Source organism: Tinamus guttatus, unplaced genomic scaffold (assembly GCF_059628265.1).
Source record: "Tinamus guttatus ecotype Peru unplaced genomic scaffold, ASM5962826v1 Tinamus_guttatus_pri_ptg000155l, whole genome shotgun sequence".
Lineage (NCBI taxonomy): Eukaryota > Metazoa > Chordata > Aves > Tinamiformes > Tinamidae > Tinamus > Tinamus guttatus.
Window position 1 is genome coordinate 5,664,513 of NW_028288689.1, and position 18,394 is coordinate 5,682,906.

Here is an 18,394-nt window from a genome sequence, read left to right on the forward strand (position 1 = left end):
TTTGCCAAATTTCTGTACTGTTCTGTTGCTGTGACATTAGCTCTGTAGTTGCATGGGTGGATATTATCACCAGTTTAGAAATGGGTACTTGAAACAGTGTTTCTACAGTGATGGCAGAATCAGAGATTGTGCCTTAGTACACACATTCCACATGCATTTCCTCAGAATAAATGCTAATGTTGCCATCCCTAAGCCTTCAGATCTGTATAAGGCACATGTGAGGCTATGATGCATCTTCAATAGGTGTGACGATATATTGAGTCCAATGATCTGAGAATACTTCATCTGGAACAGTTATTTTCTATCAGCCGTGCCCAAGTAAGGAGATTCAAACAGCTATAGAGAAGTCTCATGATGATCAAAGAATTGATGAACAGAATTATTATCACGTCAGGCCAGAATTTAATTATCACAGAACCAGGCTGCTACTTGCCCTAGAAACAGTACTATCAAAATTTCAAACTGGATTAGTAGGTACTGGTTACCAAAGCAAGCACTGTCAGTGAAGACTATGCTGATGTAACTGCTACAGCATATAGGACATGCATGTGCAAACTGCAGATCTGCATTATCTGCTGCTGTATGTGAAGTGAGGCTATGTGGACAGCAGCAAAACAAGTGAGATGATAATACTGCTCCTTTCTGTTTTTTTTTTTTTTTTTTTTTTTTTTTTTTTTTTTTTTTTAAATAAAAGTAGTGTTTACAACTACTTTAATGCTGACCTGTCATTCCAAACAGTTTGGTATTACTACTTTTATGTAAGCTGCTCTTGAAATACCATGCTGCCCTCTTGAGGTTGCATAACACATTTTGTTGTTGTTCTTGTTTGTTTTAATCAGTTACAGGATAAAAAAAAAAAAGAGAGATTTCAATGGAAATATTACAGAAATAGGCAGGCTAGGATGCCCCACAGGAGCTGAGAATGCAAATCCTTACAAAAACCTTACTCTAAATTCCCCAACCTTAACTGTTTAAGTGATGTAGAGGATCCTGTGCAAAATTCTCATTATCTGGCATTAGAGCTTGATATGATGTTTGGTTACCAATGTTGCAGTATTTTGATCTGAGCAAAGAAATAATATATAGGGATGAGAGGAGACACATTTCTAATTCTTTGGGTTAGCCAACAGCCCTATAAGATTTTGATCCTGCTACTGTCAATACTGCCAATACATATCGTGTCATACAGGATATAAGGAGACTTTTTAGTCATCTGTGTTGCCTCTTTCTGCAGCAGAGTGTCTGTGCCATGCCAGGGGATTCCTAGAGAGGATGAATGATAGCAACTAGAGGCAGATGTCAAATATATTGGGAGTGATGGAGTGATTTCTAGTGTCAGAAAGTTTGGCAGAATTCCTACTGCCATGACTAGAGCAAAGGCTTCCTTCTGTCCATTCAGCTGTAGAATATTTGCTGCCTCTCTCTAGAGGTTCATTTGAAGCCTCACTGTGCCAGTATGATTGGGATTCAGTGCCTGTGCAACTGGTGAAGCCTGTTTCAGTCTGGCTGTGACGTTTGGCAGACAACACTGTGCTGGCAACCATGGTGGGAATGACTGGCCATTGCAATAGCAGTGCCGGAACGAATGGTAGCCTCCCATGCAGCTGCTCAAGCGGGGATCACAGGGCCCTGTCTTCAATCTCCCATCTCTCTGCCTTCACTAGAAACTTGTACTTCATGGTGAACAAATGTCCATGGAACAACTAATATTGTGAACCCCATTACAGCATACAGGAACAAGTAGTGTTACTAAGCATAGGAGAGCTTCATATGTTCATGTCATACACAGCAGAGCCAATGCCCTTCTCCAGTATCTTCTAGAATTCCTATAAAGAAGTACTTGTCTCTGTATTAGTCTTTTGTACCCAACATTTACAGTTTGCAAGACCCAGAGTTCTGTACTTCCTGATAATTCTTTTCAAGTATTCCTGAAGTCTCTCTGTAAGTATCTCTCTACATATGTCATGATTGGCATATGTAAAGAGTACACATCAAAGGAAAAAGTTGAATAAAAATATTACCAGAAGTGTTGTTATGTGACTATGAAACAAACTTGCTTTTTCAGAGTTTGCTTGGTTGAATGAACATGTATGTCCACTCTCAAATGATCAAATGGCTTATTTCCAGGTTAGGATATACCTGATAAGGTCAGCAACCATGCAAAGAAACTTCTAAACCTGAGAGAGTTTTATTTCAACAAGTTTCCGTGAAGGGCAGTTCTTATAGTCACATTTCCTGCTTGTCCAGGCAATGAGAAAACAGAACAGACCTTTGGTGGACTCTCTGCCCATTCAGGACTCAACCATGCCCAGAACACCTCCAGAGTAACCAATACTAATCCTTTTATGCCAATATGGTATCTACCAAAAATAGCCATAGGAACACAGACTGCACGAGCATATTTAAGATCTGGGGTAAGTTCTTAGCAGCAGACCTTACCAGCTACAGTACTCTGCCATTTGTAATGCACGTATACGTATCATTTACAAAAGAATAGGTTGTGACGCATCCACCATTCTGAGACAAATATTAAGAATACTTTTGCAAACTTGGCCAGAATGCATATTATGTATCTGTTAGGCAATATATGAGCAAGATTTCTGAGAGAACTCCCAGAAATAGAACTAGAGACATATGAAAACTGGTAGGAAATAGATATTTTAAAAATTATCCCTCCTATATTCTTTATCTCAAGGGAAGCCTAGTTCCTTGGAAATTTGCTCATTTGAGATTATACATATATATATATATATATATATATTTATTTATTTATATATTTATATTTATATCTATATAAATACATATGCAGCCAGTTCGTTATGTAGCCTTATAGGCAAAGGGTACTCTTGGTGATATTTTGCATATAGTCTTCTAATTCCAGAGCAGTGCTTTTCAACTTTTCTGCAGAATGCAAGAAGTTCCAAGAGCAAACTTGCTAGAACATCTCAGCAAAAGCTAGTAAGAGCTGTTGTTGAGATTCATGCTCTTTCCATGCCTGCCTTAGTCTCCAGGAATTCATGGAAAGTACTGTGCTAGAGGTTCTGGTCTTTTTCTCATTAATGTCAAATTAACATTAAACAGGAATATTGCTTGTGCATGCCTAGTTTTAATTTCTGCTGTTGGCCTGGTGAAAGACATCCGACATATGAAACCTAAACATTTATTTAAGTAGAAGCTGTAAAGCGTCTATATGTTTTATCCATTTTATTCTGCCAAATTTTGTTTGTGTCTTATTTCCCAGAACTAATGCGTTACAGCCTTAGCTATTATCAGGAAAGCTCAAGATTTGTGTGCAGTAGAAATATGTGTCAGTAAACAAAAGCAGCAGCTGTGAATTCAGCATCTATAAACTGTGCTGTGTCTATATATCAGTTTTAAAACTGAAATTATAAATAACATATAACTTAATGACTAGGTCTGGTTCATTTTGCCTAAAGCCACCTGATCTTGAACTCCTAACTCAGTCTGATATGACGTTAAACAAGGCTGATCTAGGTCTGGACACAACTGTGAAGAATCAGGAAATAACCTTGATGATTCTGTAAGGACACTTGGTGGTGGTTCAGAGCGGACACATGATCATACAGTAAGGGCACTCTTTCTCCCAAGTTAGTACTGATCAAGATGGGAGGCAAAGATGCTGGCTAAGGTGTAGTTTCATCAAAAACTTTTATGCTCTTTCTTCCTTTAAATTATAGATCAGATCTCTCCTTCTATCTTGCATTTTTTATATCAAATTTGAGAAATTCATTAGAGCATAAAATAAATGAAAGATAAAAATTGTTGTATTAAACAGTTACAAGTTGTTTCTTACAATTGGAGGAATGTAAAAAAAGAAATTTCATTTTGGGAGATCCTAATACCATTTTTGAAGAAATCATAAATGTAAATCCTGTAAGAGCGAAATTTTAGTTTGCATTGCACCAGATTCCTGTAACAGTACAAAAGGCATCTGAAATTGAAATGTTCGTGTGACTTGGGAATATTTAAGTGTGATATCTGGGCTTGTAACATGATTTGGAGGTCTTACAGATGGTGTAGTTCTTCATTCACAAAGTAGGCTTGAAAAGAGTGAGTACTGCATTACTTGAATTTCTTCTCATCTATTTTTATGGCATATTTTACTGTAATTGCTGCAGGAATCATTAGAATAGTGGAATTCATAATAATGCTATACAAGTTCTGTTTCTTGGCAGGGGGACACTTTGTTCTACTTAGTTTCATCCTACTAGTATACGTGGTTTGGTTCTGAAGTGGCACAACTCAACCTTTTTCAGGTATCCAAACTCAGAGTTTAGTTCTGTCACAATTTTCTGCTTATTTGTAATCACAATTTTAAAGTAAGCATTTAGAGTGATATAGATAATTTGATCAGCCATGCCATTTAGCATACTCAGTATTTGGGCAACATAACACCATTGAAATTAAGATTAGATTATCAAATAAAAGCTTTCTGCAGTACAAAGTTGTTTGAGCTTCATTTTAGGTAAGAATTAAATTTTAAATTTTGGAAAATGTTGTTGCAGGATGAGGTTTTTCTCTTTAAGCATGTTTTAAATATGAGATGATGGTTAAACATCGTATGTATGTGACCTTCTGAAGGCCGTGGTAAGAAAAGACTTCCAGGATGTTTTGGTAACAAGAGTATCACCTGCAATGGCAAAACAGGGCAGATTGAACTTATAAACATTACATCAGATCTGTTGCTAAAGATAACATGTTTGCTAAACTCCCCAAATGCGCTGATACCACAAGTCAGCTCCTCGTGAGCAGCAGCAGGACTATTTCCTGCTAAAACTGGGTAGTCAAGTGCTGTGCTATTGCTGCCCCAAAATATTGATCTTATGAAGTGCAGCTATCTTTATTTTGTGTAAATAAGAACAAGCATTCTCTCCTTGAAGGTCAAAAAGGGTGCCAATGATGCAAATAATGGAAAATACCTGTATGCTAAAGACATTGAAGTAAATTAAATTAAAGGCATTTTATTAAGGACATGAAATTAAACTATTTTAAGGAAACTTTATCAGTAGGTTGATAGGTGTATACCTTTCAGTATTTTCAAACAACATAATATGTGTAGTTTTAATTCAACAAAATTAGGTTTTGATATTTAAATATTTATTTATCATGCTATAGGATAGATCTTCCTAAGTTTTGGAAATTTAAAAATTAGTGCATTTAGTGTTCCATAAAATAGGATTGAAGCTTGTTTGAGTTTTGTAGTTCTTGTCAGAGATCATGAAGTTTTGGAAGGTGGTCTAGGGAAAACAGTGCAGAGAGTCCACATGGGAGACATTAAAAAAAAAAAAACAGTGGAGAAATAAGCATATAAAATAAGTCAGAGCACTTGCTTGCATTTCCGGGAGGAAGTAAGTTGAATTGCTAAATATATGTCTTGTCAAAATTGGTAAGAGCTAAAAATATTTCTTAGATATTATGGGTAATTTTAAGTGAACTGTCAAAGAGGAAGGTACTGTTAGTGCTCGTCAGGACTGATAATGAGTCTGCAGGAACTAACCCAATTCAGCAAATAAAGCGAGAAGGGTGTTGCAAAAGCTGTTCCAGCTGCTGATTGGAAAAGCACGCATATTTCTTATAAAGCAAAATGCCCCCTCTTCTCTGCCATTGACAGAGATAGAAGCACGCAACTAAAGTGATTTTTTTGTTTAATTTGCTTAAAATAGCCTTGCAATACAACCTTTTCCACAAAAGCAATGGAGCTCCTCAAGCACTGTTCTCAGGTCCCTGGTGATAAGGAGTATGGCTGCACAGCCCCTGCGTATGTTAACAGAGAGAACTCACAGGAGACCCGTACTGTCCTGAGGATAATTATTAGAGGGCAGCTAATGCATGTCACACTTAAAGAACTGTGCCATTTTATTCTTTGTACTGCATCCCACAGGCTGTACTGAGATATCTGAGCCAGGTATTGTTCTTACTTGGGCCCTGGAAATTACTTGAGAGTGGGGATAGATTTACCTTGCCGAGAAGCAAAACAAAATTAGCCTACTATATTTTCTGTGCTCTCTGGCTAGATTATACCCACTACACCAGCTAAATTCTTTAGAACTTCCTCAAAGACTTTTTCATTAACACAAGTGGCACTTTAAATGTGCTCCTGACACAGTTTTGTTTGTCTTTCCTTCCAGTTCAGAATTCAAAGCAATGGCACAATTGCCTTACCGCAAATCCACAGGGTAAAAACGCATTGGCATTGTTTGAGGCGCAAAGAAATTAAATATTTGTGCAGTGTTATATGAAAAGATCATTACTAGATCTGCAAAAAAGGACATTCATATTTTCATAAGTTTCCTCCAGAGGACTCTTTGTCCACAAATGAGCAAAAATGATCACAAAGGCAATTACGTGTGTTTCTCCCAAATGCACTAGTGTTCACTTTCCACATTGTGCGCATGGTGAACACATGCTATTAGACGCCTGCTTACAGCTACAAATGATCACTTGAATTTGTCAGTTCTTGCAAATATGTTTTCTTTCTTTATAGAGTAACTTTGTGCTCATGAGACATAATATTTGCATACCATGGCCTTTCATATCATACTGCAAATTTCTGCTGCCAAATTTGCATTTAATTCAAGCTTTGTATTATACTCAGCCTAATTTTTCCAAATATATGATGAGGCTGGACATAAAACAACACTGCACAAAACAAAAATATGAGAGAGAATTACAAAGCCAACAGGGAGGAAGACTAGTAATTATGGGTGACTTCATTTTGGAAAGTCAGCAAGTTTGAATGGCTTATTTTAAAGAAAATATCACTACATTTTCCCACAGTGGCAAAAAGATCTGTTATCATTGCTTACTAATCAGGCTAAGTCTGAAATGATCCCCCTCTTTAAATTTACAAAGCTGATAGCAATCTCCTTGCCTAATTCAAAGGAAAACGAAAATCTTACATTCTTAGAAATATTGTGGAGATGTTTTTATGTCCTTCACTAAGATAACAAACTCTCTAGAACTTATGTTCAGTATTTTTAGGAAACATCACCCACATTAACACAACTCTATAAACTGCTTCTCAGCTACTTCAAAATATAAGAGATTTTTGCTCATTTGATAAACTTCATAGAGTTGGAAGAGGAGGTTTTTTTTTAATTAACGAGAAATTGATTCTGTCATTTGGTGACAAATCTGATTGAAGAAAAAATAAGTGCAATTATGAAGTATTACTAAGCAAAAGGATGTATTTTTAAGAACAAATTAAATTACTTGAGGATATTAATCATACAGGAACAGATATGACCCCATATTTCTGTAAATAATAATTATCCTTTCTGGATACATGTCACAAGACTGAATCAAATTACCAGCTTCCTGTCTTATCCATCAATACCATGAAAAAATAAGTAAAACAACTTACTACACCTATGTGTACATGCATTAGGAAACACTTATTACCTAGAGTGCAAAATGTTCATCACTGTTCCTATCAAAAGAAGAAGCTAAAAGTAAATGTTTACTAATTATTTTTTATCGTATTACCCCTTCCCACCAGCCCAATGCCACCGCTATCCTCTTGCATGACATAGTGAGCTTCCTAAAACAGAGAATTTCAAGTAGCGGCAAAATTATTTTCTTGCCCCTCCTTCCCATCCTTCCCATGGTTATCTAGTAAATTTAAAGCACTAATTTTGCTGAAGCATCTTAAGATTTAAAAATTATCCGTATTAAACATTTCAAGACAAAGATCACTTAAAATTAACCTTCCTGACTTGCATTCCAAATACCTCTCCAAAATTATCACTGAAATAACTTCCATAGATTGAGCCAATAATCCATAAGCAAAATGGCATAGGATCACCTGGGTCATTGCATGATGCTATCCCAAGAAACAAGGCATTCTCAAAGTGAGCTTAGTAGATCTCTGCTCTGGGATTTATAAAATGCAATAAAAAATGACAAAAACACAAATGCAAATATATTTTAAAATATAATATTAGCATTGTCAACATGGAAGACTTTATTTACTGCCCAGAAAAGAAAATATTCAGAATAGTGTCATTTGTTTCGGGGAATGCACAAAAAAGTTTCAACAACTAACACACAGTGTTTCTTTGCAAAATAGCCCTTTGCATGATGCTGAAGCCGAAATGGTTTTTGCCCATTGGTATCTACATTCTTGTGAAGGAAGGTCACAAGTCTCTATTATTACTACTCCTTTTGGATTACCTGTCTTTGCCTTTACACAAGTGAAACAATAAATAAAGGCAGTCTGTTAATATAGACTAGAGGTTAAACTGTTATTGATTGTCACATTTTATGGAGATACTCAGTCGAGACTGCTACTGAGCTCAGAATTCCTTTGCCTACAAAATAAGAGTCACTTATTTGTCACAGCCAATGTGTGTGCAATGAGAAAGAAATTAGACTCCTCCCTAAAGAGGTTTAGGCTTTTACAGAAAAACTTGAATTGAATTCTGTCTCCAAACAGCCTCCAGTGTTTCCCCCCAAAAAATCTTTACAATAGGTTCTTTCATTTTCCTCTATTTCCCTCTGAACTATCCAAATATTCAAATTACCTCCATCTCAAATTCATTTTCAATACGGTGTTATGCTGATCAAACTGCAGCTTCTATATCTGTCAAGATGGTGGTGTAAGAACAGAAGAAGCAGAAATGCTTTAATGAAAACATTTAGACTCATCTAAAATTGAAGAAGAGGCAACTTCCTTTTTTGAGGTATGTATGCTTCTGCTTTAAATGGAGAAAATGCACAGTAACTTTTTTTTTTTTTTTTTTTTTTGGCATAAAATGGGAGTAAAAAAAGGCGAAACAGTGCCCCTTGCTGGGAGCCTTATGTCACTGCTGGTTCCTTGCTTTTAAAGCTCACATGGAGAAATTTCAATTCACTTTCCCTGTTTTATGAGCTAATTCCGAGAGGGAATATTCAAAACATTATTGGTACCCAGAAGAAGCAGGGCCTTGCTCTTATTACTGAATTATTTTCCATACAGGCTATAGAAAGGTGGATAAAATTGGAAATGAAAGGAAATGATGTTTTCATTGCTATTTTTTCATTTCCCATTCACAAGTGTCAGTGTGTCCGTTACACTGCGTCTCAGGTGGCAGCGTGGGGTTCGGTGGTGACTGTGCGTCAGGCATCCGAACCGCCTGTCTCCCCAGCCCCCGAGGGGAGGACTCTGCCTTGAGATTCTGCCTCTGCCTTGAGATTCAAGCGTCAGAGTGAGCTCTTGCCAGCTTGCACATCCCAGACAGGGAGGATCCCAGATCCAAGTGGTTTCTTAAAACAACTAATCCTCTTGGTGATGCACAAGCTGAGGTAGGCTCCAGCTCACATGCTGGTGTTGCAGGGAAGAAAAGATTGGAGAAACCTCCTCTAATCAGTAGAGAGAGGTGACATAATCCTAAATGTAAGCAAGGAGCACTTTGTTGGATGGTCTCTAAATAGTTCATTTAGTTCATTCAATAGTTCACAAATAGTTCATTTTTCACAAGCCATGCTTTAGGAAGTTTTTGCTTTGGATGGTATTTTGGGGTATTTAGGTATTTTTGTCAAGGCTTAAAAGGTAAAATTACTTTACTACTTATCATCTTGCAAAAGATAACATCTGCTTCTCACTTATTCTCATGTTTTTCCTTGAAGATGCAGATGGAATAACTGCTATTATGAGTGTGCTTTTAAAAATCTAGAGTTCTGGAATAAATGGCTAGCCTTTCTTACACCAGTAAATAATCCCTGAAAATAGTTTAAATCCATAAACCAAATTAGACCCTTTGCTTCCCTGTCTGAGGATCATAGTGAACCAGAATGACATACTTCTGCTTCTGGCCCAAAATCTCACTGTTTGCATAGCTATTCATGTTGTATTATTAAAATAAATAGTTTCAGCTGCAGTGAAAATCATGTCTAAGCGTTTAAATCCAAAGTGCTTGAGTTTACTGTTCATACCTTTAAGGTTTAAACAAATAAATAGGAATAGTAGAATTGATAATTGTTAATAAATCATATATACTGGCACATGTATTCCTGAGTTATGTGCATGATATTTGATATACAGTGACATAAAAACTCTGTATTTTTATTTCCAACACAAGACAGGTAGTTTGAAATATGACCTTAAGAATCACTTATTCTGCAATCAATATTGTATTGATATTATGGTTAAATATTTTTCTCCTCCAATATTTGTTGTTATTCACTTATTTCTAATATTATTTCGCATTTCTTTAGCCATAAATACGGAGCTGAATTTGCAGAAATTGCACTATTTACTTGGATTGATTCCTTCTGAAAATATTGAAAGGATTTGTTACTAATCATATTAACATGCAAGTAGTCATCTTGTCCACATGATGATCTGGTGTCACTGTCCAAAATTGTTACCTCTCCGAAAGCTTTATAGAGTTTTTTTTGAAACGACTGTACGACACTTCCCACTACTGTTTCCTGTAGTCACTGTGTTTCTTGTGGCCTTGCTAGGCTGGTAAAATCTGCAGAGAGCTTGGGAGGTAAAGTATCCCTGATTCATGCTCACATTGACAGTCACCTAAGAGGGTGATAGGTGGAATTTTAAATTTCTCCTGCATCAGCTGTAATTTTTCATTTGCTCAATTTCAGGCTGTAGCTTGGAAAAAATCAAATGTAGGGAGTTTTTAAACCAAGAGTTGCATTTATGTATTCCAAGAGCTCTGGAGCTGACCTACACAGAATTTTAATGATGCTTCACTGCTGCCAATTCTGCTGCTCAGCAGCAGGGAAGTGGGATTTGCTCATGTGGGAATGGCTGGGCAGAGTGGTAAATCACGCAACACTTCCCAACACGAGCAATGTCATTCTGATTAGGCACAGTAGACTCTATGTCTAAAGCATTAAAAAGACCTAACAGGTCTATGCTTTATAGCAGCAATAGTTGCCAACAAATCCAAACAAACAGAAACAGATGTGATCAAAATGTCTATGAACAACAGACATGACAGTGGCTTGCAGCTCTTTCAAAAATGCTTCTGAGGCAGTAATGTTCACCTGATGGCCCTGTGTGTCGCAGAAACTCTTAAGAGGAATGCAATAAAATGACTTTATGTGAGTCATCTTTGTGAAGTAAATTGATATATCTTTTTTTTTCTCCTTGTAGAATGACCATGTGCTTTAATTTGTGAATGTTTTAATATAACTTCTACCCCCTTTTTCCCCCCTCATTTTTCCATTGGTACAGTTAGCAGTAGCAAGCATGTGGTAATTAAGAGACAGATTTCATGATAGTGTAATCTATAAGTAGGTCATAAAGCTATTCATATTGAGTATCAGAATAAAAAAAAAAAACTATTGAATTTTTGCTTTGCTAAAGATTGATATGCCAGAAAAGCATGAAGTCAGGAGGTACCTTAAGCATCATGTTAAATGAGGAGGATGGCAATAAACGGAATAAAATCAGAAGGTACAGCCAGGGGATAGAGCAAGCAACTTTCTGGAAGAGAGGCTGGTATTTGTTTTTAGGTACACATTGCACATTATTCCAATGAGAGGAGATGTGATGGTTGAAAATAAATCTTCATGGGCTTTTACACATCTAAATTCCTCTCTTCACTGTTATATATATTTTTTAAACATTTGCCTGAAAGTGCTTGTTAGAGAACAAGCTATAAAGTATTGCCCTGAAGGAGGTGGCACAGCTTGGGCAGTAAAATATTATCATTTTTTCTCCATAAAATGTTCTCAAGTCTTTCAGCTTAGTCCCTTTGTTACCTTCAAGTAATAAATTAGAGATGGTGAAAAGAGATAGGAAAGTGTTGAGCACAGGGCAAGGACACCTAAGAGTCAGTTAGTATCAGCTGAAGTTTAGTGGTCAGTTGTTGGTATCAGCTGTGCCTAGGTAGCTAGCACCACAATTTTTAGCCATATGACATAGCATAAAAATGGTATTTCAATTACTGAGGAATATGTATTAGACTATTATCTCAGCAAAGGCCTTTTATGCCACAGTGTTATAATCCATAATTTCTCTTTCAATTTTAGAGATGCATAGATTTTAATTATGTTTAGCTGCTAAAAGGACCCAGTTGTTTAGGCCTCAGAGTCCAGTTTTTCGACTGTATTCAAATCTATGTTAATAGAAACCTTAAAAAAAAAAAAAAAAAAAGTACTCTTGTTTGAATACCTTTAGTCTTGGTTCAGGCCTCTATCTTGAGCTAGTAAATAGATTTCATAGTTTTAAATTAGGAGGTTTTGTGGCTTCTTAGACCATTTCTTCGTGTAGCCACTACCTTTTTTTTGACCTACCTCACTCTGTGCAGGAACAAGATAGGCTTGTTAGAAGTACAGCTGGGTTTGGGTCCTTCTTAAAAGCCCAGCCTGCAGTGTGGCCAAGGATGCTGTTAATTGCCTCACGGCAGTTAGCTGTTGCAGTCATTGTTTTAATTTAATTGCAGTGCTGGGCTGCAGCAGACATGGCTGCTGGTGTGTGTTCCTGTGCTTCAGGAGTGAATAGGCTGCTGGGTAACAAATCAGGAGGTGTTAGGTAAGGAGCATGAAGTGCTAGATAGGTCCTTACATCCCCTTCTGAAAAAGGTGTTTGGATGAATGAACGTTGTGTGTGCTCTTTCTTGCTCTCTCTTTCTCTCTCACTTTTCTCTCACTAAAATGCAGAAATAGAAGTTATCAGAGTTACATACCATGTTATGCCATAATCAATCAGTTTGCACTCTCTGTGTGTTTTCAGGTAAGGAAAAAAAATGGATTTTGTAGTCTTGTTTCCTGCAGAAAGGAAAGCGGCGGGGCAAGGAATGAATGTCTTGATGTGGGATTTCTCAATACTTTGAAAACCTTTCGAAGTTGTAACAGTAGTCAAAACTTTAACCCAAAACTTTAACCCAAGACTAATTGAGACAAAAAAAAATTTGAAGAATGCAGGTTAAGGGAACTAATTTTGTTTTATATGTTTTTTTTTGGGGGGGTTTGTACTTCAAAATGGCGCAAGTTTTATCAATACTTTCTGATAAGCTTTTATGAGTGCCTGAAAATAGTGGAGGCTGATTGGTTTACAGCATTTGTAGCTTAGTATAAGTATTTTCAATCTACTGGAGTGTTTTAAATACACATCTGTTATCAGTACAGAGTTTTTAGTTTCCTGTGCTGTTAAATATGTGTCCCATCAGATATAGCTTGCCTGCTTAGTAACTGGAGGTGGGAGGAAGGTAGCACAGGGTTCCTCAAAAATGTAATTTATAAGGGATACAACTTTCAAAATTCTTAAGAAATGAACATAATAATGTTTTTTGAGGCACTTCTATAGTTAACTGTCAGTGTTAATATATCAAAACACACAGAAGTGGGTGTCCCATGTAACTATAGACATTGTACTGCATTTCACTGGGCCTGCTTTGTCATAAAGTAATTTCTATGTGGTTCCAGAGAAATCCGGTTATGCTCTAAGAGATTTCATCTGTTTAGATTGTCAAGAGGAACTCTCAAACTGATTCCCAGAAAGGTCTTCCAAATCCAAATTTGTATCTTTTCTTTATTGGGTGTTTTATGCTTATACAGTTTGATTTAAATCATTTTCACATTGACAAAATGAAAGCAATGGTATTTACAGAAAGTTAATCTGAATAGGGGAGTTTTTTTTTTTTTTTTTTAACTGAATTTATTAGCTATAAACACAATCTAATGAAAGAATAGGGAGAAAGAAAGGCTTATTTCCTATAACTGCATTAGTTCTTAGAAACATGATCCAAATTACCAATACGTGTTGAATTGTTGACTTTATGTTTTTGCTTAGCTGGAACCTCAAGGGAAGCCTTAACTTTGACATGTAGAAACATTTGCTAATCGCAATGTGTCTATTGGTGGTGCTCATCAGTGGAGTCTGGAGCACTAGGAAGATGATATTATCATCACTTAATGGGCCTGCGAGCCAGCCAGATTTGAGATGTTAATGAGTCCATTATCCTTCTTTGCAAGAGCTGAGGCTTGATTAGACTTACATTTTAAAGGTCTCTTTTGTGTCCTATTTCAACTATTTTTCATATTTAAGTCCTTTTAAAACTAAATAACGATATGGCATACTTCATTGTTCATGATAGATCATGCAGAGAAAATGAAGTTTTTCATATTTGCTCCCATTTAGACCTGCCAAGTCTCACCTTGTATGTGAGATTGACTCTCGTCCCCATCTCATATTTTCTTATTGTGGCACCTGCAGCTCGGTAACATATTAAAAACAGCACAATATCTCTTTTGCTCAATGGTCCCAGGTGCCAAATACAGGAGAGAGACAGAAACTATATTTTGTTACCATGTGCCCTCCTCTATAAAGTGATCTGACATGCAGGTACGGTACAACCATCTTGGCTCACTGAGGGTCACATATCGGGTCTGAACAATGTGGAGAGCTGGACCTACTACTTTCGTACTGGTATATTACAGTTCCTTCTCCAGTAGACACATACCCCCCCCCCCTTTTTTTTTCCTTTTTTTTTTTTTTTTTTTTCCCCTCTCTCTCTCTCTCTCTGAAAATATGCTTTAACATATTTACTATTTTATTTCTGTTTCTGGAGAAGTGATTGACCAAAAGCTAACTCCAGTAAAGGGGAGCTCACCCTCCTCAGCATCCAATGTAATTGTCAAAGAGGAGTTTCCTGTCAGGGTATTTGAAACCTGAATTAGCTGCTCTGGATGACAGTTTGGAAGATACTCAAAAAACCTTCTTTGTTTTTTTTCTCATCACAATGAGTATCTTCCTCCTTCTGATGCATGCCTTCTCCCTAGAGTTAAAATATCACTGAGTTAGAAGCTAATACAACAACCCTATTAAGGCAGTGACATTATTGATGACATACCTCTCCTTTTCACATTTGGAGTAAGTCATTGGCCTTTTCAGCCAAACAAATTGCTGTTGTTCAATTTACTTTTGCTTAATGCATTTTGACTGTGAGAATACAGGCCTCTAGTGTTTCTGCTTTTGTGGTGCTCTTGTTCTACCATCCTAATTTTCAGATATTTTAATACTGAAAGTTCCTTCTGCAGGATTTTTGATACACTGTAATTAATTCAGCACGGCCGTCATTACAGCAGTGAAGCCTCCAGTGTTTTACTATACTTGCCCTTGTTACAGGGAGATGCCCCAGTGGAACAGCTGAGGCAGGAACTGCTTCAGGATCTTTTGTTGTACTTCCTTCTGGCCAGTTCATAAGTTAATAGAAGACAAGCCCTGTGCTGAAGCAGCAAAACCAGTCAAACTTATAATTTCAAAATAGTAGCTCTTCTATATAGATTATTCTGCTTTTGTTCTTTCTAATTCTCAATTCTATACTTTTAATAAACAACTTCATATACTAATGGATGCAGGTTGGCAAATGAAATATAAAGAATTACAATAGAAACAGTTAATAGAAGCTACAATATCTTCCTCGTGTACAAACTGTTATAGTATTAAATGAATTTGAGTGAGGCAACATTTGCAGAGCACTAAATGATAACCCTGATTTACTGATATTACTGTACTCCTTCTCCCTGTAGTATTTTGATCACTTGGTTATTCTTAGGAAAATCTAGCAAGACTAGAGAGCAGTATGGTAAGATATCTTTAATAACTGAGTTATTAAGCAATGCAATTCACCTTTGTGAAGCCAGGGGAATTAAAGGGGCTCTGCATGTTCCAAAAGGCGATCTAGAATCATTGACTTAAAGGATCTAGAGAAGAATTCGCACATTCCCTGATTATAAACTTATTCCTCCCCTGCAGATGAGGAAAATATTACTGAGGGGCATTTTGGTATGTGAAAAGATTGTAGAGAGAATGATATGAGTGTGTATGAGATCTAGAAGAAGTTCAGAGCTATAGCTCTAAGCAGATTTGTGCTAGTGAGTAAATGTTTACAATAGCTGTAATGTCCACCACAACGGTGGTTGTCTTATTGATTGGAGGAATATATGATAACATTGCCCAGAAAATGGCTTTTACTGTGAAGGCCAAAACGCATGGTGAATGCTGAATGCTGTTTCAGAATGTCTGCCTTCCACACACCTCCCAAACGTATCTGAATTGCACTCCAAAACCCTTAGTTTTGTGGAAGAAGCTGGGTTGTGTTCAGCTGAATTGTGTTCAGGATTTAAACAAAAAAATAAAACTTTTTCAGTAAACTATTTCTTTACTACTTCTGCTCCCTCAAACCCAGCTTTCAGAGAATGAGAACCAAATGTACTCAATATTTGCAGTCAAAATATATGTGAGGCTAATTTACTCCACTGTGGTAATGATTTTTTTTTTTCTTTTAGGATCTTTGGCCATGGCTGAGGACCCTAATGACAAGCCAGGATCTGAAGGAAAGAGAGACTTGGATTTGGACAAAGAATTGGTGTTAAATGTATGTTCAATTTTATTGTTATACTCCATAATGCATGCTGACTGGTGAGCATTATTTGCAAGTAATTTAAGAAATTACCCAGAGCTTTTCCAGATATTTTTTGCTTAGAATATCTGAGTGATGTAGAGAAGGCTGATAACTATACCAATAAAAAGACAATATATGCAATTTTGTTAATGTTTTTTAAAAATAAAATTATTTAAAAGTCGAGCTATTTGAGGAATATAGCATAAATAAAAACAACACTAATGCTGCTTCTTTCAAGTGGTTTCTAGTTTTAATTTCCAGTAGTTCTTTTTGTTTGTTTGTTTTTGATCGATAAAGTGAAGGAATAAGGTCTCCAGAAGTGACTGGAAATAGTTTTATTCAAGTTAACTTTACACTAGCTCCATCTTGTGGCTGGCTAACTGTGATCTGAAGATTAACAAAGTACGTATGTTCTCTGGGAAAAGAACCAGGTCAAAAACAAAAAAGCTGTTGAGAAGATGAAATTTTAGTTATAATTTATTTTATTGTAGTTTTTAGTAAAATAAAAAGGGAGGATTCCTATGGAATAGGAAGCACCTGTGTGTTAAACTCAGAGTGTTCAGTGTGCTAAGCCTCAGTGTTCAGTATTTGCCATATCTAAGTGGACAGATGGCATAGTGGGGAGGGAGGGGTTTAGCTAAAATATTATTACTGAGTTTTAAGAATCACATGTACAGTCCCAATTATCTTTTATTTCATACAGGTGTTTAAAAATGATGCTGCTGATCAGGAGTTTAACCTTGAAGCTGCAATTAAAAATGTGGAAAAAATGTCCAATGAGCTGAAGAAATTAAATGGTAATTCTGAGGTCATTATGTAGCTAGCAGGAAGATACTGAGGCAGTGTTTGAAAGAACGTGCACTAGTGAATGGCTCGTGTTTTCTTGATCACTGAGCTTTTTAATGTAGCGGAACAATAAATTTGCTTTTGTTTTGAAAAGTTAACGAAACAATATTTACATAAATACAAAGTCATACTAGCTAAACATGGAAAAAGTTCTGTTAGATAATTGAAGTAGTTCCTGTATAGGAATGTAATAGTCTCCTAACAAAATACTACTAATACCCCAATGCTAAACCCTTTTTAACTGCCTTGGAGTAAACTGGAGTAAAACCAAGTCAAAATGATCTTTTTAGTTTATAAAAGAGGGATGAACACTTAAGTGCTGCATTAAACTGCCTTTCACTTATTTCCCATTCATTAAATGCCATGACAATACATTGTCCTTTGTCTTGCAGTGGAAAGTCAGCTACTGCTCTGTGACCTGATTTTTAATTTCAACTATCCTACAAAGGCCAAAGATTTAAGAGAAGCTGATGAAAAAATACTGGGAGTTTGAAGAATGGCGTAATAATATTCATTTTCATGCATTACCTTCTATTAATAGTCCATCAGTTAGAACTGAAGAATGATAGTATGGTTTTTCTCACTTAGAATAACATTATTCCAAACTGGAAATATAGAAGAAAAAATGTTATAATTAGTTACATTTAAATAAAACTTTAAATTATTTCAAGTCCTTGTTATCTCTTATCTCAGTTCTGCTAGGGGAAATGGGGAAAGAAAGCAGCAGCAAAAGAGAAACTGTGACTTGTCATCTGACGTGCCTTCCTCATTCTAAAAATGCTCTGTGGAAGGCAGCTAAATGGCAGGTAACTTCTAGAAAGCCAAAACTACCTTCATCTTAGTGTCCGTAGTGACCTTTTAATGCATCTAGCTAGAAAAGAAAGGGACAGTTACTGGTTTGAGCCTCCTATCTTGAAAGCTTTAGGTAGGTAGCCAACATGTTCATGTATTTTGTTACAGTTAAAATGCAGACATATAGTATTTGTGAAAATGTTTGAATGTTGAGGTATGTTTTTATTCAGATGAAGTATATTTTTCTGAATAATTAAAATCAGTTTTATGCTGCTGAAAAAACAGAGTAAACAGTTGTAGAACTTTCTGTGAAATTTGATTACCTTATCTGAGAAGGTAATTACACAGAAGGTAATATCCTGCCTTGGTTTGTGGTTCAGGTG